This window comes from Bos indicus x Bos taurus, chromosome 27 (genome assembly GCF_003369695.1).
Source record: "Bos indicus x Bos taurus breed Angus x Brahman F1 hybrid chromosome 27, Bos_hybrid_MaternalHap_v2.0, whole genome shotgun sequence".
Taxonomy (NCBI): Eukaryota; Metazoa; Chordata; class Mammalia; order Artiodactyla; family Bovidae; genus Bos; species Bos indicus x Bos taurus.
This window is the reverse complement of record NC_040102.1, coordinates 4879589-4903503: the sequence shown is the minus strand read 5'-3', so window position 1 is coordinate 4903503 and position 23915 is coordinate 4879589.

Below are 23915 nucleotides of genomic sequence, written 5' to 3'. Positions count from 1 at the left end.
TCTCGCACGTGAGACATGGTAAGCTGCTTAAGACCTAAAACTCACATTCAAAACGCTAGATGCAGTTGTTTCTGAAGTAAGTTGCTTTACTGCCATTCTTGCTTGTCTGCTGGAAGAGGATCTTTGTTGCTAGGAACTTTCTTTGGGTTTGAATTTGAGCCACACTTAGGAGGTGCCAGGTTGGCATCCCATCAGAGGCATTTGTGCATTACCTCCTTGCGAGCTCCGCTGGCTCCTGGCGTGCTCCCTTCTGTTTCTGGGAAGTCTCCATGGCTTTGTCAGTTCTTCTCAGTTCAAAGCGGCATCTCCATTGAGATTGCCTGTTCCTTTTGCAGTTGATAGCTGAGCACCTTACATAACTCTTGGGTGTTATTATTACTATGTCAGTGTTACGTGTTATAATGCATTTGACAAAATATTTTAAAAATTATCAATAATAATACATCACAATGGAAATGTGTATCTCTTGCCAAACCATGTTGTTGTCAGATTTGATGAGCCATGTGGGAGAAGGCAATGGCACCCCACTCCAGTACTATTGCCTGGAAAATTCCATGGATGGAGGAGCCTGGTAGGCTGCAGTCCATGGGGTCGCTAAGAGTCAGACACGACTGAGCGACTTCACTTTCACTTTCCACTTTCATGCATTGGAGAAGGAAATGGCGACCCACTCCAGTGTTCTTGCCTGGAGAATCCCATGGACTGAGAAGCATGGTAAGCTGCAGTCCATGGGGTTGCACAGAGTCGGACACGACTGAAGCGACTTAGTAGTAGTAGTAGTGTATTAAAATTACATGAATTTAAAACTATGTGTCATACCTTATTATATTTTGATTGTTTAACAGAACCAAAGGTACAAATCAAAGTTAATCATTCTAGAGACTGATAAGAAGATAGCTTAATAATATCTAAAGTTTCATGAAAGATATCCTTTTAAAACAGTGAAAATGACACCCAGGTTAATTAAATCCCAACTTTATTCCTATTTTCACATAGTTTCAGAAAGTCTTTCAGATTTCAGAATCTGCTTAAGTGAAGAAATGATATTAATATTAGGAGTCAATGACTTTTTTGATAATTGGTATTTTTTAAATTGTAACAATTTCAGTAGAAATTGCTTTTGGTCAATTGTAATTTTTATTTTTAATTAAGGTGGAACATGATAGGTATATTGTATAAAATATTTATTTTAAAATGCTAGACAGTAATAACATTTTAAACAAACAGATCAAATCACAATGTGAAAAAATCTAACTGTTCAAATTCTTCTAAGTTGGGACTTGCTTCTTTTTAAAACAGGTATTATAAAATAAATGAGACAGTTGCTGAAAATATCTTCCTTTTTACTTGATTTAGGAGTTACTGTTCTTGAAGCTTTGTGAGCCTGGGACCTGAAGTGTGCAAAGCATCACATTTAATATACTCCATAAGACATTCACATTATTGGTTCTAATGGCAGTTTATTGAGATAGATGCATTACTCAAAATCACATGTCTATATTTAGAGGATGTACAGATTAAATATGACAGAATTTCTTCCTCCCTTGTGATGGATGAATTAACAAGTAAATAGAATTGTTTTGGACCCAAGAAGACAGGTTTGATTGCATGCCATCCTCTCTCAGATATTGGCATTTTTTCCTCAACAAGTAAGGGCAAGTGCAAGTCTATTTTGTTTATTGGTGGTTCAGCACAAGCTTGTGTGCATGTGTGTGTCTGTGTGTGCGGTTAACAAGGGTAAATACTGGAGAAAGTTAATATGAGGGCTCAAGTAGCAATCCCTTCCTTTTATATTCTGCTGTTAAAAGTAATTAATGGATAATGTATTATCAATAATATTTGGATAGGGAGAAAACAAACAAAGAACTGCTGCACATGTATACACACATCCATCCTGTGTTTCCTTCCTTCATTAATTAGGCCAGTGCACATTTTAGTGTTTCTGATCTGTCTTATATGAGACAACATCCCTTGATCTTTATACACTTTTAGCCTAGTAGGGAAGATCGTCAAACATATTCCTGAAATTAATTGTGGTAGGCCAACAAGTGAGCATTTCCACCTGGCTGAGGAGGAGGTCGAGAAAAGCTTTGATTCAAAGAAATCATGGTTCAGCTGAGACTTTACAAGGCATGAGGTGTTTGTCAGGTCAACAGGCTAAGTCAGTGTGTTCTGGTCAGAAGACGTAACATGAGCAGATGCCTGTGGGTGGCTGCCAAGGAGCTGCATAGTGTCCTTGTGGTGAGGAGAGGTGATGCGCAGAGTGTAAATCAGTGAGGTGTTTCAGTCAGTGATTCACGGAAACTTACCAGAAGGAGGATGCTTTGTTTTCTCCTGTGACAGTTCAGGAGAGTCAGTTGCTAGAACTGATTCAGAAGCAAGAATGTCAACGTATATGTCCCCCACAGCCTCTGGGATTTACCCACGTGAGCACAAGAGGTCAGTCGATTATTTTTTCTCTCTCTTTTAGCTTTGTCTTTTCCAGAATATTTCTTGAAGATGAATTCAATCCACTCTAGGAGACTAAAGCTGTTAAATATTCTGTTGTTTGATCTCAGTAATAGGAGTAATAAGCTTTCCTGATGGCCCAGAAGATAAATAATTTGTATGCAATGTAGGACACCCAGGTTCAATCCCTGAGTTGGGAAGATCCCCTGGAGAAGGGAATGGCATCTCACTCTGCTATTCTTGCCTGAGAATTCCACAGACAGAGGAGTCTGGCGGACTCCAGTCCATGGGGTTAAAAAGACTTAGATACAACTAAGCAGATAACACTTTCACACTATTTGAGGGGTTTATCACAGCTTGGACCGTAGTGCCCTTACAGAGTATTGTGGATCCCATTGGAGGGAAAGCTAAAGGAGACAGGGTTGTAGATGTCTCTGACTGTCTGTGCTTTGGAAGATTGGAGACTGAAGGATTTTGACAGGATCAGATGTCATTGTGGTTTTCCAGTTGAGAGAATAACATGATTCATGGCCTGGTCAACTGAACAACACACCAATTACTGAGATAGGTGTGTGTGTGTATGGAATTCACTTGATGGACTGTAGCCCACCAGGCTCCTCTGTCCATGGGCTTCTCCAGGCAAGAATACTGGAGTGGGTTGCCATTTTCTCTGCCAGGGGATCTTCCAGACCCAGGGATTAAACTCAAGTCTCCTGCATTGGCAGGCGGATTCTTTACCACTAGCGCCACCGGGGAAGCCCCCATCCTACACTAGATTTTAGCCAAAAGCTGAGAAGTGTTTACTGTTTACCAGTTGGTATTGGTGTTTTTGATAGAAAAAATTACTTGGGATTATGTCATTAAATCAACATTTTATTTTAGAACAGTTTTAATTTATAGAAAAATTACATAGTATACAGAGTTCCCATGTACCCATCACCCAGTTTCCCCTCTAATTAATATCTTCAGTTCAGTTCAGTTCAGTCAATCAGTCGTGTCTGACTCTTTGCGACCCCATGAATCACAGCATGCCAGGCCTCCCTGTCCGTCACCAACTCCCAGAGTTCACTCAGACTCACGTCCATCGAGTCAGTGATGTCATCCAGCCATCTCATCCTCTGTCGTCCCCTTCTCCTCCTACCCCCAATCCCTCCCAGCATCAGAGTCTTTTCCAATGAGTCAACTCTTCACACGAGGTGGCCAAAGTCCTCGAGTTTCAGCTTTGGTATCAGTCCTTCCAGAGAACACCCAGGACTGATCTCCTCTAGAATGGACTGGTTGGATCTCCTTGCAGTCCAAGGGACTCTCAAGAGTCTTCTCCAACACCACAGTTCAAAAGCATCAAATCTTTGGCGCTCTGCTTTCTTCACAGGCCAACTCTCACATCCATACATGACTACTGGAAAAACCTTGACTAGACGGACCTTTGTTGACAAAGTAATGTCTCTGCTTTTGAATATGCTATCTAGGTTTAACTCTCCTTCCAAGGAGTAAGCGTCTTTTAATTTCATGGCTGCAGTCACCATCTGCAGTCATTTTGGAGCCTCCAAAAATAAAGTCTGACACTGTTTCCACTGTTTCCCCATCTATTTCCCATGAAGCAATGGGACCAGATGCCATGATCTTCGTTTTCTGAATGTTGAGCTTTAAGCCAACTTTTTCACGCTCCTCTTTACTTTCATCAACAGGCTTTTTAGTTCCTCTTCACTTTCTCCATAATGGTGGTGTCATCTGCATATCTGAGGTTATTGATATTTCTCCTGGTAATCTTGACTCCAGCTTGTGCTTCTTCCAGCCCAGCATTTCTCATGATGTACTCTGCATAGAAATTAAATAAGCAGGGTGACAATGTACAGCCTTGACATACTCCTTTTCCTATTTGGAACCAGTCTGTTGTTCCATGTCCAGTTCTAACTGTTTCTTCCTGACCTGCATACAGGTTTCTCAAGAGACAGGTCAGGTTACATTGCTTCAAATCAATGATTGGTTCTAGTCAATCATTTGTTCCAATCAGTGAGCCAATAATGATGCAGTGTTATTAACTAATACCTATATTTTATTGAAACTTCTTCAGGTTTTGCCTAATGTACTCCTTCTGTCCCAGGATCCCATGAAAATAGTGAATATGTTTGTCCTGCCCCCACTGAGACACCTCTTGTCTGAGGCAGTTTCTTAGACTTGCTTTGCTTTGAACGACCTTGCCCATTTGAGAACTGATCCGGTATTCTGAGGTGCTCCATCATTTGAGATCTGCTTTTTTCATCACGTGACTGGGGTTGTGGGTGTTTGGGAGGAAGATCACGGAGGTAAAGTGCCCTTTCCATCTTGTTGTATCGGGGGATGAACTGTCAACATGAATCCACTGTAGATGTTGACCTTGGTCACTGCCTGAGGCAGCACTTGGCAGGTTTCTCTGCTGTAAAGTTCCTTCTCCTCCACCGACTTCTTCTGTCCCACATTCCCGGGAAGAAGTTACGACACACAACCTAAATGTAAAGCTCTGAGGAGTTATGTTCATCTTCTTAATTGCAGAGTATAATTTATATTTCAAATACAAATTATTTGAAATTGTACTGCATGAGAGATTTGTCTCTTCTCCTATTTTAATTAATTAGTTCATTTATTTGTACAAGTACAGACTCCTTGGTGAATTGATATATTTTACACTATTTGTTATAGTTGTACCACGGTGTTTTATTTATTTGTTCATTTCTCAGATCATTCCGTCTTTGGTTGTTGGGAGTTCCTGCAGTTGAATCCTGTGTCTCTTCACTGTGTATGTGAGCCAGTGCTCCTTTGCTCTCTAGCACTAAACGATCTCAAGATTCACTGTGTGTATTTCCTGCACCAGTCTGTGAATCAGTCAGTTATCCAAGGAACCCTGGTTCATTTTATTAGAATAGGTGTTAGTGAACAAAACCTGGGGACTGGGTGTGCTCATTATTTCTGGGGTGTCATAGATTTTTAGGTCCCCTCAACTTAGAGACGGAGAAGGCAGTGGCACCCCACTCCAATACACTTGCCTGGAAAATCCCATGGATGGAGGAGCCTGGTGGGCTACAGTCCATGGGGTCGCTAGGAGTCGGACACGACTGAGTGACTTCATTTTCTCTTTTCACTTTCATGCATTGGAGAAGGAAATGGCAACCCACTCCAGTGTTCTTGCCTGGAGAATCCCAGGGACGGGGGAGTCTGGTGTGCTGCCATCTCTGGGGTCACACAGAGTCAGACACGACTGAAGTGACTTAGCATAGCATAGCATAGCATAGCATAGCATAGCATAGCACAACTTAGAGAAGGAAGTGGCAGCCCACTCCAGTACTCTTGCCTGGAAAATCCCATGGACAGAGGAGCCTAGTGGGCTACATTCCATGCGGTCGCAAAGAGTTGGACACGACTGAGTGGCTTCACTTTCACTTTCAACTTAGAAACATATATGTGCCTATTAATATATGTGTATACATATATTTGTTAATTCATTTATCAATATTTCTATGTGTAACCATCTATATCCATATTAAGCACCACATGAATTCACACTGATTTCTCCAAATCTCGTACACCACCGCCTGGATTGTTGTAACCGTATTTCCTTGTTTACCTGTAAGCTCCCACTCTAAAAGTGAGGAACCTACCTTCCATTTCCTGCTGTCCATTTAATTGATTAATCAATTCCAGTATACATGTATAGCAACATGAGAACTGTCAGCTGTAACCACATGGGATACAATTACTTTCAGTTTTATGTACTGTACTCCTTCCCAGAGTTAATGTAGGTGAACATTTTCTCTTTTCCCTTTACTGTAGGTGTTTCATACGCGTATGGTGTAGTTAGAGGGTCTTTTCACATTCTGCATTCCTCCTTAGGATTCTCTTATCTCCTGATGGTTTTAAAATTTGCATTCATTAAGATAATGTTTGGTTATAAAGATATATGGGTTTTGACAACTGCATAATGTTATCTATTCACAATGACAGGCATCATGTGAAACGATTTTACGGCCCTGAAATATTTCCTGTGCTTCATCTATTCAGCCTTCCCCACCTCTGCTACTCCTGTAGAAACCACTGCTGATCGTCTTTCTATACCTTCACCTTTTCCAGAATGTCATATAAGTGGAGTCACATAGTAAAGTACCCTTTTCAGATTGTCTGATTTTGATAAGCCATATGATTTAAAATGTCACACATGTCATGTGGCTGCTTGCTCACTCATTTTTTATTACCGAGTAATGCTGCATTATGTGAATGCAGAGTGATTTCTTTGTTCATTCATGAATTGAAGGATATCTTATTTCATATTTAATAATTGTGGCTCACATTGCTGCAAACATCTGTAACATGTTTTTGTGTGAATATTCCTTTTCACATCTGTGAAGTAAATGCTTAAGAGTTTGATTGCTGGAATGAATGGTAAGGACATGTTTGGTTTTGTAAGAAACCACTGAACTGTCTTCAAAAGTGGCTGCACCATTTTGCATCACTAGCAGTGAGTGAGAGTTCCGGTTGCTTCATATCCTTACCATCTAGAGACACTTAACTTTTTGGATTTGAGACATGCTGATGGGTGTGTTAGCCACTCAGTCATGTCCAACTCTTTGTGATCCTATGGTCTGTAGCCGGCCAGGCTCCTCTGTCCATGGGATTCTCCAGACAAGAATACTGGAGTGGGTAACCATTCCCTTCTCTAAGGGATGGTGTGTGGTTGTATGCCATTGTTATAATTTGCATTTTTTCTATTTGTTTTAAAAGATTTTTTTTGCATATTTTATATACAATTACATTAAATAGATGTTTTGTAAATATTTTCTCCCAACCTAAGGCTTATCTTTTCAGAGAGCAACAGATTTTAACTTAAATGAAGTTCAGTTTATCGGTGTTTTCTTTCGTGGATTGTGTTTTTGGTGTTGTATTTACAAAGTCATCACCAAACCCAAGGTGATTTGGATTTTCTCCTGTGTTTGCTTATAGAAGCCTAATAGTTTTATGTTTTACATTTGGGCCTATGATCCATTTTGAGTTAATTTGTGCAAAAACTGTACAATCTGTATTTTTTTGCTTATGAATGTCCAGTTGTTCCAGGGCCACTGGTTGAAAACACTTCTCTGTTTGATTGAATTGCCTTTGCTTCTTTGTCAAGGAGAAATTAAGCCAACTGACAATATTTCCATAGGTTTATTTATATATGAGTTCTCTACTTTGTTACGTTGACATGCATCTGTATTTTTCTCTAACATTGGTGAAAGAGATCATGGGGAGTTAATGCCATTTTCCCCTAAAATGTTAGGAAGAATTTATCAGTTAAATCATATGAATATCATATTTTTAGGGGGAATGCTTATTAATTACTGATTAAACTTCATCAATAGATATAGGCTGATTCAGATTATCTCCTTGTTTAAATTTTGCTGGTTTGTATCTTTCATCTATGTTGTCAGTTTTGTGGGCATAGAGTTGTTTATAATATTCCTTTATTTCACTATTATTACCACAGGATCAGTAGTGATGAACTTCTTTTTCATTTCTATTATTAGTAACTTGCATCTTATCTAGGTTTTTTCTTGGTTAACTTGGCTAGAATTATATCAATTTTATTGATCTTTTCAAAGAACCAGCTTTTTGGTTTTATTGATTTTCTCTCTTGTTTTCCTGTTTTCAATCTCATTGATTTCTGCTCTAATTTTTATTATTTCTTTTCTTAGGTATGTTTTAGCCTTATATTTTTCTTCTTTTTCTAGTTTTCCAACATGGAAGCCTAGGTTATATATTGAAGATCTTTCTTCTTTTCTAATATGTGCATTCAGTACTGTAAACTATACTCCCCTGCTTTTGCTGCATTTCACAAATTCTGATAATTTGTCTTTTCAGTGTGATTTACTTGAAAATCTTCCAGTGTCTCCTGAGACTTCTTTGACCCATGGGCTATTAGAAGTGTGTTGTTTAATCTCCCAATATTTTGGCATTTTCTAGCTATTTTTCTGTTGTTAATTTCTAGTTTAATCTTATTAAAACCTGAGAAAATACTTTTGTATTACTTCTTTCAAAATAAATTTGTTAAGACTTGCATGATGACTCAGAATTTGAACTATATTGGTCAGAGGTCCAGGTGAGCAAGAGAAGCACGTGTATTTTGGTGTTTTGAGGATATGTTTCCAATAAATGTTAATTAGATCAAGTAGATTCATAGTGCTATTCTGATCAGTTATACACTTCTTGCTTGGCTACCTGTTGAATCCCTGAGGCTTCCCTGATAGTTCAGTTGGTAAAGAATCTGCCTGCAATGCAGGAGACCGCAGTTCCATTCCTGGGTTGGGAAGATGCCCCGGAGAAGGGAAAGGCTACCCACTCTAGTACTCTTGGGCTTCCCCTGTGGCTCAGCTGGTAAAGAATCTGCCTGCAATGTGGGAGACCTGGGTTCGATCCCTGGGTTGAGAAGATCCTCTGAAGAAGGGAAGGATTACCCACTCCAGTGTTCTGGCCTGGAAAATTCCATGGACTGTATAGGCCATTGTGGTCGTAAAGAGTCAGACACAACTGAGCGATTTTGACTATAACCACTATATCATCTATCAATTCCTGAAAGAGAGGAGCTGAAGTCTCCAACTATGGCCATGGATCTATTTCTTCTTTCAGTTCTTTTAGCTTTGCCTCGTGTATTTTGATATTCTGTTGTTAGATTGTTGTGTCTCTTTGCAAAATTGATCCCTTGACCACTGTGAAATCCCCTTTCTATCCCTTATAGTTTTCCTTGTTCTAGGTTTGTTTATGGTCTGAAGACAACATTGTAACCCCAGCTTTGTTTTGATTAACTGTTAGAATGGTCTATCTTTCTTCATCCCTTTGTTTTAAATATATCTATACTTTTATATGCAGAATTTTTTTGGCAAAATATGATTAAGTCCTCTGTTTTTATCTGCTTTGAAAGCCTCTGTTAGTTGGTTTATTTACACTATTTCCATTTAAACTGACTATTGATATGGCTGAATTGGTATTTACCGTGTTTATAACTATTTTCTATTAGTTGCATTTTTCTCTTGTTTCTCTTTGTTTTCATTTTCTGCCTTCTCTGGTTTTGATTAAGTTTCTATTCTATTTCATATTGTCATTTATCATATCACATATACTTGTATTTTATTTTCTTTGTGGTTGTCTTAGAGATTGCAATGCATGTTTTTATGTAACCGCAGGCCACTTTCAAATAACTGTCAACTGCTTCATAGTTAATTCTGGTATCTTACAGTATTCCTTAAGACTTTGCTTATGTTCATTTCATGGGTCCATTTACTATAATTACCTAATTAATTATTACAATTACTACTTTGAATAAACATGTATTTTTGATCAACTGAGAATTTAAAAATATTTTATTTTAGCTTTAAATGGCTTCTCCAACAGTCTTCTTTCATGTAAATCTGAATTTTTTAACTTTTATCCTTTTTCTTGTCTGAAGAACTTTTAATAAATTTTCTCACAGGGCACAGCTGCTGTTAATGAAATCTATTTTTATTTGAGAAAATCTTTATTTTCTTTACTTTTGAATGATGATTTCATTGGATAGAATTCTAGACTTGTACTTTTTCAACACACAAAACATTTTACTCCACTCTCTTCTTGCTTGCAATATTTCTAACATAAAATCCAACATATTAATAAAGCCATTGAAGGCATTTCTAAATTTATGTTGATGTTTTTTACTGTAAGCAATTCCTTCTTATAGTTTCTGTCTCTGTGCCTTTATTACCCATCCATTTTGCCCGTTGTCTTCTTTGTCATTAGAACTCTAAAGATATTAATCATAGTCACTATAAAATCTGTGTCTGATGATAAAAAATTTGTATATATCTGTATACACACACACATATATTTATATAGTATCTGTATATATCTAAGTGTGCTTCTGATACTTGCTTTTGTCTTCAGACTGTGTTTCCTTGACCTTTATCATGCTTTGCAAGTTTCTGTTGACAAGTGGATATGATGTACCAAGGAGTAGGAACTGAGGTAAACAGGCTTTGGTGGGAGGTTTCGTGTTTACTTGAGAAGGAGTCTGGCTCTGTTTCACGTTTGCTCTGGCTGTCGGTGCCCGAGGCTTCTGTTTTCTCCACTGCCGATTTTAGGCTCCCATGTTTTCTTTTAGCTTATCTAAAATAAAGTCCTTCTCAGATAAAGTTGGTGTTGCTGCTGCTCCAGCTGATATCTGCGCTGTTTCAGTGGGGTCCTGCTGGCATGGTAGGCAGGTGCAGTGGGAAGATGGATTCTATGACTTCATCTATGGTTAAGTCTCAGTCTCTGGGCTTCCCTAGTGGTGCAGATGGCAAAGAATCTTCTGCCTTCAACGTGGGAGGCATGGATTCGATCCCTGGGTTGGGAAGATCCCCTGGACAAGTGACTGGCTACCCACTCCAGTATTCTTGCCTGGAGAATTCCATGGACAGAGGAGTCTAATGGGCTACAGTCTGTGGAGTCGCCAAGAGTCAGATATGACTGAGCAACTGAGCATGAGCAATGATTGAAACTGAAGAGGGGTAAGCCTCATAGGCCTGGGTAGCTTCTTCTTACATATCTTGGACATTTTCTCTTAATTTTGGTTAACACCTGTTCTGTTGTTGTTCAGTTGTGCATTCACGTCCGACTCTTTGTGACCTCATGGACTGTAGCACTCTAGGCTTCCCTGTCCTTCACCATCACCTGGAGCTTGCTCAAACTCAAGTCCATCAAGTCAGTGAACACAGCCAACCATCTTGTTTTCTGTTGTCCCCTTCTCCTCCTGCCTTCAATCTTGCCCAGCATCAGGGTCTTTTTAATGAGTTGGCTATTTACATCAGGTGGCCAAATATTGGAGTTTCGGCTTCAGCATCAGTCCTTCCAATGAATATTCAGGATTGACTTCCTTTAGGATGGACTGGTCGGATCTCCTTGCAGCCCAAGGGATGCTCAAGAGTCTTCTCCTCACCACAGTTCAAAAGCATCAATTCTTCCGCCCTCAGCCTTCTTTATGGCCCAACTCTCACGTCCATATACGACTACTGGAAAAACCATAGCTTTGACTGTACAGACCTTTTTTGGCAAAGTAATGTCTCTACTTTTTAATATGCTGTCTAGGTTTGTCATAACTTTGCTTCCAAGGAACACGTGTATTTTAATTTCATGGCTGTAGTCACCATCTGCAGTGATTTTGGAGCCCAAGAAAATAAAGTCTCTCACTGTTTCCATTGTCTCCCCATCTATTTGCCATGAACTGATGGGACCAGATGCCATGATCTTAGTTTTTTGAATGTTGAATTTTAAGCCAGCTTTTTCACTCTCCTTTCACCTGCATCAAGAGGCTCTTTAGAAAGAGCCTCTTTGCTTTCTGCCATAAGGGTGGTGTCATCTGCATATCTAAGGCTATTGATATTTCTCCTGGCAATCTTGATTCCAGCTGGTGCTTCATCCAGCCTTGCATTTTACTTGATGTACTCTGCATATAATTTAAACAAGCAGGGTGACAATATACAGCCTTGACATACTCCTTTCCTAATTTTGAGCTAGTCTGTTGTTCCATGTCCAGTTCTAACTGTTACTCTTTGACCTGCATACAGGTTTCTCAGCAAGCAGGAAAAGTGGTCTGGTATTCCTGTATCATTAAGAATTTTCCAGTTTTTTTTTTTTTTTTTTTGTGATCCACACAGTCAAAGACTTAGTTCCTATATCCTGAGTCAAATATTCAAACATTTCTTTTTATTTTCTCTAGTTGTCTCAGTCATTTATTATTTTCTTCATCCCATAAAATTCCCACTACTCTGTGTAAATATTGTCAAGGAATAAATGCACCAGATAATATTTTCTAGATAACAATGTGAACCCACTATTTAAAATTCTTATTCATGTGTGGTATTTACATTTATAAATTAATGTCTTCTTTTCAACTTAATTGCATGTTCTTTGAAGGCAATGAGCTCAGGTCTTTAAAACTTTTGTAATACTGTAATGCTCTTTACCTTAAACCATTCTTCAGTATGAAGACCAGATTATAGCACTCCTGAAATGTCAAGAGGTTTATTTAAAGCAAAGAGCCCTTGAAGATTAAACTGTTATACTTATCTGAATGGATCTTTAGGCTTACCTGTTTAACTGACAGTATCTTCAAACCTAATAGGCCAAAAGCGGATTATACATTCTAGAAATCATGTGATGAGGAATTTTATTGTACTTTATGTAGACGGAAGATACAATGACAGTCTAGAAGCATTTTATTCAATTATTTCTATAGCGTAAGCTTTGGAATTCAGTGAACTGGATTTTGAAATCCTGCTTAACCTTCTGTTATCACCCTGCCTAGCAAAATATTTTTGGGCTTCCCTGGTAGCTCAGCTGGTAAAGAATTTGCCTGCAATGCGAGAGACCTGGATTCAATCCCTGGGTTGGGAAGATCACCTAAAGAAGGGAATGGCTACCCACTCCAGTACTGTGGCCTGGAGAATTCCATGGACTGTATAGACCATGGGGTCACAAAGAGTTGGACATGACTGAATGATTTTCACTTCACTTTTGGTCTTTTCATCTGTAAGAGATAGATATATAATTATAAATTGTTTTGGTCTTTGCATCTGTAAGAGATACATAATTATAAATTGTAAAAAAATATTTTTGTGAGGATTAAAATACATAAATTTTGAAAAACACCAAGCATATTGTATAGCACATAGGAAACTTGATAAAGGGTAGCTGTGCTTATTGTACCCAATTTAATGCTCCAAATGGGTCTAGAAAAGTATCATGTAGCCTCCACGCGTGTGTGCTCAGTTGCTCAGTTGTATCTGACTCTTTCTGACCCTGTGGACTGTAGCCCGCCAGGCTCTTCTGTCCGTGGGATTTCCCAGGAAAGAATACTGGAGTGGGTTGCCATTTCCTTTTCCAGAGACTCTTCTTGACCCAGGGGTCAATCCCATGTCCCCTGCATCTCCTGCATTGGTAGGCAGGTTCTTTACCAATGAGCCACCTGGGAAGCCCATGTAGACTCCATAAGTATTCTTTTTTTAAAGAAAGAAAGTTTGGCCAAGTCTCAGCATGTGGGATCTTAGTTCCTCCACCAAGGATGGAACCCGTGTCTCCTGCGCTGGAAGCACAGTCTTATCCACTGGAATGCCTGGGAAGTCCCTCCATACGTGTTTTTATTCTACCAAAATATTCTTCAGAAACTTGGAGAGAAGACAAACATTTATTTTTCCCCCATTTGTAATAGAAGGTTAATTCCTATTGGATTTTCTAAAATGCTTGTCAGCAAAACTCTTTGAATAGAAGATGGATGTTTCCTGTAGATAACACAAGGAAAGGAAAACTTTAGGATAGGCTGCGAGAAGAAGGGCTGGTCTATAAGGAGAATGTATGTGAGGACAGGAAGGCAGAGGGGGAGTCATGGGACGTGGGGGCACTTGTGGGAAGAAGTAGGGGCGGGGGCCAGTCTTCGACATTCAGGTGGATCCGGAGGACTCCTGACTTCCTTATGATCAGTGGTTAATTTCTTTGACTCTTTATTCATATTCTCTAAATAAACTGAATTGAGGCATAATTCACACTGGATAAACTATACCAATTTTAAGTGTGGATCAATGAGTTTGATGCCCTGACACACTCATATTACCACCCCACCAAACAAGATACATAATATTAACTTAACTTAATTTGTTCTTTTTCTACCTACTTATGGAAAAAAACTTAGTTTGTTGATTTTAGATCTTTCTTCTCTTCCTGTAGAAGCCTTTATACCTATACATTTTCTTCTAAGCATAACTTTCACCACATTCAATGAATTTTGATATATTCTGATTTTTACTCACTGCAAATATTTAAATATTTTTTCTTCTGATTCCTTTTTTGATTCATATCCTGATTGAAAATGTTATGTTTAAATGCCAAATATTTAGATATTTCCTAAGTCTTCGCTATTCATTGATTCATTCATTCTAATTGATTCTACTGTGGTTATAGAACCTGCTGTCTATTATCTCAGTGTTAACAATTTAGCAATACTTACTTTATGGTCTCAGTTCAGTTCAGTCACTCAGTTGTGTCCGACTGTTTGTGACCCCATGGATTGCAGCACACCAGGCCACCCTGTCCATCACCAACTCCCGGAGTTTACTCAAACTCATGTCCATTGAGTTGGTGATGCCATCCAACCATCTCATTCACTGTCGTACCCTTCTCCTTCTGCCCTCAATCAGGGTCTTTTCCAATGAGTCAGCTCTTCGCATCAGATGGCCAACTTTCAGCTTCAACATCAGTCCTTCCAATGAACACCCAGGACTGATCTCCTTTACGATGGACTGCTTGAATCTCCTTGCAGTCCAAGGGACTCTCAAGAGTCTTCTCCAACACCACAGTTTAAAAGCTTCAATGCTTTGGTGCTCAGCTTTATAGTCCAACGCTCACATCCATACATGACTACTGGAAAAACCATAGCTTTGACTAGACGGACCTTTGTTGGCAAAGTAATGTCTCTGATTTTTACTATGCTGGCCTAGCAATGGCACCCCACTCCAGTACTCTTGCCTGGAAAATCCCATGGACGGAAGGGCCTGGTGGGCTGCAGTCCATGGGGTCTCGAAGAATCGGACTTGACTGAGCGACTTCACTTTCACTTTTCACTTGCATGCATTGGAGAAGGAAATGGCAACCCACTCCAGTGTTCTTGCCTGGAGAACCCCAGGGATGGGGGAGCCTGGTGGGCTGCCTTCTATGGGGTCGCACAGAGTCGGACACGACTGAAGTGACTTAGCAGCAGCAGCAGCCTATGGTTTATACTGGAGAATACTCCATGAACACATAGAAGGTGTTTGGACTCTGCTGGTGTTTGATGGAATGTTCTACAGAAGTCAGCTAGATCAAGATTCATGATCTATATCTTTATCTCTCCTGATTTTTGCATCTTACTGTCTTATCCATTAGTAATAGAGGAATATAGAAATATCAAAGTCTAATTGCTAAATCAATGATTCTTCCTTTAGATTCTGGCAGATATTGCCTCATGTATTTTGGGGATCCATTGTTAGGATTGTGTACATTAATTATTGTTATGTTTTCTAATGTATTGACTCAAGACAGTATACCAATTCTAGTAGCTTCACAGATTTATATTACCTGTCAGTTCTCTGAAGGTGTGAAGATTCTAGACGGTGGTTCTTTAATGCATGGCCTCTAGTTTAGTAGCTTCCACATCACCTGGGAGTACTATTGCCAAGCTTGGTAAACAAAAACTCAGGACACCAATGTAAACTTGAATTTTGATTCATGAAAAAAAATGTATATGTTTCATTGAGTACCTAAAATTCATATTTACCTGGTTACCTGTATTTTTTTCTGTCAGCCCCGCCTGAGAGTGTTTTAGAAATGGAGAATCAAGAATTCCATCTCATACCTATTGAATAGGTGTCTGCATTTTAACGAGAGCTTCTGATAAGTTCCATGAATATTAACGTACCAGAGATGTTGGACCGAGTTTGACTGAAGGCAGGAAGAGTCAGGTGGAGTATCACAGAGTGATATCTTAGCTATGAATTCAAAGCAGCAATAGGAATACATGCTTTTGAGGAGAGTTTATGATCGCTGGTTCTGCTCATTTCTGCAAATCCCCAATTAAACAATTTACTGGATTTCCTTAATGTCAGGTGTAATAAAAGCCATTTCCAAATTAGTTGTAGCTCTTGGCTTTAAGTGTTATAAAGTAATAAAAGGAAAATAATTCAGAAATGTAGCCATTGGGATATTATTTTTTGAATAAACTTTTTGTTTTAATTATATTAAAGACATTTGGCCAAAACCATTATGAACTTTATAAATCTCCAGGCATTTAGAAGTGGTAATGGATTGTTCTCCGTCACCACCATCTCTTATCCTAAATTCATGTCCTTTTAGACTTTCATTTCCCTAATGATAACATTGTTTACTATAATTGCTTTTTAACAATTATTTCAGCTATTTCACCTAAATATATCTGCACTGAATGTTTATCTGTAAATTAATTAGCCTTTATTGATTAGACTGTACATGTGTAATAAAATGTAATATTTCTATTATATGTTACATATATATACATATATGTATGTGTGCCTGTGCTCAGTCATGTCTGACTCTTTGCGACTCCACGTACTGTAGCCCATCAAGCTCATCTGTCCATGCAATTCTCCAGGCAAGAATACTGGAGTGGGTTGTCATTTCCTCCTCCAGGGGTTCTTCCCAACACAGGGGTTGAACCTGTGTCTCCTGCTTTGGCAGATGGGTTCTTTACCACTGGCGCAACCTGGGAAGTTCCAACATATATTTATATCTATTCTGAAATATAATTCTAGATATCAGAAATTACAATCCTTAATTACTTTTTAAAAATAACAACAATTAAGTAACACTGCTTTTTATTTCAGACATTTTTGTGCTTTTTTTCTCAGTTTGGAAAATCCCAATATATTTTTCTCTGTCTTTTTAAAAAATTGAAGTATAGTTGATTTAGAATTTTGTGTTAATTTCAGTTTTCAGTATAGTACAATCATTCAGTATATAATTGTTGTTGTTCTTCAGTTGCCCATTCATGTCCAACTTTTTACGACCCCATGGACTGCAGAGTGCCAGGCTCCTCTGTCCATGGGGTTCTCCAGGCAAGAATACTGAAGTGGGTTGCCATTTTCTTCTCCAGGGGAACTTCCTGACCCAGTGATGGAACCTGTGTATCCTGCATTGGCAGATGGATTTTTTTTTTTTTTTTTGCCACTGGGCCACAGGACTGGAAAAGGTCAGTTTTTAGTCCAATCCCAAAGAAAGAAAGGCAAGGCCAAAGAATGCTCAAACTACCACACAACTGCACTATTCTCATACGCTAGTAAAGTAATGCTCAAAATTCTCCAAGTCAGGCTTCAGCAATATGTGAACCATGAACTTCCAGATGTTCAAGCTGGCTTTAGAAAAGGAGAGGAACCAGAGATCAAATTGCCAACATCCGCTGGATCATCAAAAAAGCAAGAGAGTTCCAGAAAAACATCTACTTCTGCTTTATTGACTATGCCAAAGCCTTTGACTGTGTGGATCACAATAAACTGGAACATTCTCCAAGAGATGGGAAATCCAGACCACCTGACCTGCCTCTTGAGAAACCTATATGCAGGTCAGGAAGCAACAGTTAGAACTGGACATGGAACAACAGACTGGTTCCAGATAGGGAAAGGAGTATGTCAAGTCTGTATATTGTCACCCTGCTCATTTAACTTCTATGCAGAGTACATCATGAGAAACGCTGGACTGGAAGAAGCACAAGGTGGAATCAAGATTGCCGGGAGAAATATCAACAACCTCAGATATGCAGATGACACCACCCTATGGCAGAAAGTGAAGAGGAACTAAAAAGCCTCTTGATGAAAGTGAAAGAGGAGAGTGAAAAAGTTGGCTTAAAGCTCAACATTCAGAAAACGAAGATTGTGGCATCTGGTCCCATCACTTCATGGGAAATAGATGGGGAAACAGTGGAAACAGTGTCAGACTTAGTATTTTGGGGGCTCCAAAATGACTGCTGATGACTACAGCCATGAAATTAACAGACGCTTACTCCTTGGAAGAAAAGTTATGACCAACCTAGATAGCATGTTGAAAAGCCGAGACATTACTTTGCCAACAAATGTCTGTCTAGTCAAGGCTATGGTTTTTCCAGTGGTCATGTATGAATGTGAGAGTTGGACTGTGAAGAAGGCTGAGCACCAAAGAATTGATGCTTTTGAACTGTGGTGTTGGAGAAGACTCTTAAGAGACCCTTGGACTGCAAGGAGATCCAGTCAGTCCATTCTGAAGGAGATCAGCCCTGGGATTTCTTTGGAGGGAATGATGCTGAAGCTGAAACTCCAGTGCTTTGGCCACCTCATGCGAAGAGTTGACTCATTGGAAAAGACTCTGATGCTGGGAGGGATTTGGGGGCAGGAGGAGAAGGGAACGACAGAGGATGAGATGGCTGGATGGCATCACTGACTCAATGGACAGGAGTCTGAGTGAACTCTGGGAGTTGGTGATGGACAGGGAGGCCTGGTGTGCTGCGATTCATGGGGTCGCAAAGAGTTGGACACGACTGAGTGACTGAACTCAACTGATATAGTGGCGTGTATCTGTTAATCACAGACTCCTAATTCCCGCCCCCCCTTCTTTCCCCTTTGGTAATTATGTTTGCTTTTTATGTCTGTGAGTCCATTTCTGTTTTGTAAATAAGTTCACTTGTATCTTTTTTTTTGGTACCACCCTACTCCAGTACTCTTGCCTGGAAAATCCCATGGGCGGAGGAGCTTGGTAGGCTGCAGTCCATGGGGTTGCTGAGAGTCGGACACGACTGAGCAACTTCACTTTCACTTTTTATTTTCATGCATTGGAGAAGGAAATGGCAACCCACTCCAGTGTTCTTGCCTGGAGAATCCCAGGGATGGGGGAGCCTGGTGGGCTGCCGTCTATGGGGTCGCACAGAGTCGGACACGACTGAAGCGACTTAGCAGCAGCAACAGCAAAGTGGTGTTACGTGATGTATATCTTTGTCTGGCTCCCTTCACAATGGAATATTACTCAGCCATAGAAAGAACAAAATAATGCCACTTGTAGCAACATGGATAGATCTAGAGATTATCATATTAAGTGAAGTAAGTCAGACAGAGGTTTTGTGCCTTAATAACCACATGGTGATTTCTCATCGAATGACTGGATGTAGGAGCTGCTGAGTAAGGGTGAATTGTGACAGCCCGTTCAGCCACACTCTCCTCTGTGTGACCCTTGCCTGATTATGTCAGCTCTCCACCCACTGCTGCTGCTTCTTTAAAATGAGAATTCTGCCACACTTACTTTTCCAGTGCTGCTGTGTGGGCCAGATTTGAAGAGACCTACAATTAAAACATTGCTCACCTTAATGTCCAGTGGTACACTGATGATCTCTACTCAAAATATGCTGTTTATTCTTAATACTAGTCATTATTCTCTCCATGTAGACTTTTATGAAAACATAATTCTTCTGAGGAATACATGTTATCTGAATGTTTCATAAGGGAATTCCCTGGCAGTCCAATAGTGAGGACTTGGTGCTTTCACTCCTAGGGTACAGGTTTGATCCCTGGTTGGGGAACTAAGATCCTGCAAATCATGCAGCCTCCCCCCCAAAAATTAATGATATGGTTTATTTTGCTTTAAATAGAGTTAAGCACAGGTGTTGGTAATTATTAGCAAGGGAGCAAAAAAGGAAGCAGCTTGGGTGGCAGACCAGTGGTAGCCATATGGAAAAGACAGATTTAGTGAAGATAAATAAAGCCAGGCTCAAGCTAAGCCCTGTAATTAAACCCTTTCATCTACTCTAGGAATGCAGCTGAAGCAAAATATTCACACATGTTCCTCATATCAAAAAAGAATGTATTAATATATGTGTCATAACTGATCCTGTCTATATTTAAGCATTTGTTGACTTCACGTCACTCCAGACCCATTCAGATATTTCTGAAGTTGTCTTGGAAGTTATCATTTAGTCATTGCATAAATGGCTAAAGAACTTCTTGCCAGTCTTACTGGTTCATCTTCTTATGTAATTGTGAATTTGTCCTCATCTTTACTCTGGGGAGTTTTATGATCATGAACCTGTTTTTTAGGGTGATATCGTTTGGCCAGCCTTTATAGAATGCCACTGAGATAGCCCGGCTTTAGAGGATTTTCATAGTCTTTTCATTATTAGGCTGGTGAACACATGAACTCTCAGGCAACTGGTTACTATTTCTCAGGGGATATTTTTTGTTGTTTTTAATAAGTAATCTTTTAGAGTACTTTGAGATTTATAGCAAAATTGAACCAGAAGTACAGAGTCCCCATATATGCCCTTCCTCCTCCTAACACAGTTTCTGCAGCTATTAGCAACTTACATTAGTGTGGTATGTAACATCTGTTGCAATTCATGAACCAATATCAGTACATTTTTATTAACTAAAATTTATAGTTTACATTAGGGTACACTCTTTTTGGTTCCCAAGTGGTGCTAATGGTCAAGAACCTACCTGCCATTGCAGGAGATGTATGAGACATACGTTCAAATCCTGGGTCAGAAAGACCCCTTGGAGGAGGACATGGGAACCCAGTGCAGTTTTCTTGCCTATAAAATCCCATGAACAGAGGAGCCTGATGGGCTACAGTCATGGGGTCGCCAAGACTCAGACACTACTTAGCTAAGTCAAAACGACTTAGCGCACTTTCTTTGTTGTATAATCCTGTGAGTTTTGACACGTGCCAAATATCACCTATTCATTCTCACACGATTATGCAGAAGTTTCATTGCCCTAAAATTTCTGTATGCTCCACCTAATCAACCTGCCTCCCTCATTCTGAGCCTCTGGCAACTCCTGACCTTTATACGGCTTCTGTAGTTTCATCTTTTCCAGGATGTTATATGTTAGAATCATGCAGTATATAGTGTTTCCACATTGGCATCTTTTACTCAGTAATACCCATGAACTTCTTCCATGTCTTTTCATGGTTTGCCAGCACAGGTTAATTACCACTGAGTAATATCGCATTGTCTGGATGTACCGGTTTATCTATTCATTCACCTACTGAAGAACATCTAAGATGCTTCCAAATTTTGGCATTTCTGAGAAAAACTACTTTAGATATTTGTGTGCAGCATTTATGTGGACACAAGTCTTGAATTCCTTTGGATAAATACTAGGAAGCATGATTGCTGGACTCTATGTAAGGGTATGTTTAGTTTTGTAAGAATCTGCCTAATTTTATTCCAAACTGGCTTTAACATTTTGCAAGTAATAAGAGTTCCTTTTGCCTCATTTCCTCACCAGCATTTGTGTTGTCAGTATTCTGGATTCAGTTCAGTTCTGTTCAGTCGCTCAGTTGTGTCCGACTCTTTGAGACCCCATGAATTGCAGCATGCCAGGCCTCCCTGTCCATCACCAACTCCTGGAGTTCACTCAAACTCATGTCCATAGAGTCAGTGATGCCATCCAGCCATCTCATACTGTGCCATCCCCTTCTCCTCCTGCCACCAGTCCCTCCCAGCATCAGTCTTTTCCAGTGAGTCAACTCTTCGCATGAGGTGGCCAAAGCACTGGAGTTTCAGCTTTACCATCAGTCCTTCCAAAGAAATCCCAGGGCTGATCTCCTTTAGAATGGACTGGTTGGATCTCCTTGCAGGCCAAGGGACCCTCAAGAGTCTTCTCCAACACCACAGTTCAAAAGCATCAATTCTTCAGCGCTCAGCCTTCTTCACAGTCCAACTCTCACATCCATACTGGAAACACCATAGCCTTGACTAGATGGACATTTGTTGGCAAAGTAATGTCTCTGCTTTTGAATATGCTATCTAGGTTGGTCATAACTTTCCTTCCAAGGAGTAAGTGTCTTTTAATTTCATGGCTGCAGTCACCATCTGCAGTGATTTTGGAGCCCAGAAAAATAAAGTCTGACACTGTTTCCACTGTTTCCCCATCTATTTCCCATGAAGTGATGGGACCAGATGCCATGATCTTAGTTTTCTGAATGTTGAGCTTTAAGCCAACTTTTTCGCTCTCCTCTTTCACTTTCATCAAGAGGCCTTTTAGTTCCTCTTCACTTTCTGCCATCAGGGTGGTGTCATCTGCATATCTGAGGTTATTGATATTTCTCCCGGCAATCTTGATTCCAGCTTGTGCTTCTTCTAGCCCAGCGTTTCTTATGATGTACTCTGCATAGAAGTTAAATAAGCAGGGTGACAATGTACTGCCTTGACATCCTCCTTTTCCTATTTGGAACCAGTCTGTTGTTCCATGTCCAGTTCTAACTGTTGCTTCCTGATCTGTATACAGGTTTCTCAAGAGGCAGGTCAGGTGGTCTGGTATTCCCATTCTAGATTAGAGACATGCTAATAGGAAGATGGTGATATCTTGTTGTTTTAATTTGAAATTCATAACAGTTGTATCCAACTCTTGGCAACAATCTGGACTGTAGCCTGTCAGGCTCGTCTGTCCATGGGGTTTTTTAGGCAAGAATACTGGAGTGGGTTGCCATTTTCTCCTCCAGAGGATCTTCCCAATGCAGGGATCGAACCTGTTTCCTGTGTCTCCTGCATCGCAGGCAGATTCTTTACCCACTGAGCCATCAGGAAGCCCTTAACAGTACACATTGTTGAGCATATTTTCCTATGCATAGTTATCTTTTGTGTATCTTCTTTGGTGAGATATTCAGATATTTTGCCCATTTTTAAACTGGGTTGTTTATTTTATTATTATTCTTAAAGATCCTGCATATTGGTGTATTTCCTTGGTTCTGGCACCATACCACAAACCTTGAAACTAGCACTCAATACAAGGTACCTGAGTTATTTGTTTGGAAAGACACAGAAAGAGGTAAAAGACATAGAATTAAGAAATCACTCAAGATAATTTTCACTGCTTTTTGTCAGTTAATCAGTCCTTTGCTTGCTTTTGTGCATAGAAGGAAAGCGAGCACCCCCCCGCCCCCCACCTCCTGTTGTGCCCTGGGAGCTGAAGCAGCCAGCTGGCATCAGCAAGCCTGCGCCAGGGGACACCCCAGGAATACTAGTGCAAGGACGCAAGCAGAATATTCAGGGCTGTAGTTTGAAGGCTCTGAGTGCGTGATCCCAGCATCCAGGGCTTCCTCTCCTTGAGGCTAATCTCCTACCAAGGCCCCGAAAACCCAAACTGCCTAAAATAGAGGCCAACACCGAGCCTTCACTTGACACTGTTTATTGCAGAGCCAGCCATCTCTTGGGGGAAAGTTGGCCACACTGGACTCCTTCCTCCCTGGGAAAGGTAGAGCTTGATCTCAACAGAGAAGCAGCGTGTTTTGGATGTAGGTTTGCCTTTCCTGACACGGAGGGCCTCAGTCACTTAAACGGTCCAAGTGCTCGGGTCCTCTGTCACACGGAGTCAGACTGAGGAATCCGCCTCACAGGAAAGAAGATGTTTCTGTGAGCACAGCAAAGCTGCCCCACCAACCTTGTCACCTCCTGTGCCTCCTGTAGGCAGCCAGCTCACAGGTAGCACAGCTGGAGGTCACAGGTTGGAGGTGACATCCTGTGAGGTTAGGGTCTCATCCTCAGAGGTGCAGGATATATTCTAAATGAGCAATGGGGCTGTGTCCCTGATGGTTAAAATACGTAGGTCTAGGAATCAGTGGTAAAGGTGTAGGTATGAATCCACTAATGTTACTCCCAGTGCTCACTTGTATTTGTTCTCCCTGCCTCTCCTGCATTGGGCTCTGCAGATTCTTTTGTTCCTATGGAGAACCAGGAAGCACAGGATTTCAAGCGGTTACGCTGCTCAGGCTCGTTGGATCTACCTCAAGAGGCCGGCAGGTGACCAGTGGAGTCGCCTTCCTGGGAGGGACAGTGGTCCCTGATGATTGAGGCGAGATGGGGGTGCTTTCATAATATGGAATCAGGAGAAATATGTCTTCCTCCCTTCACGTAAAGGCACCTCTGCATT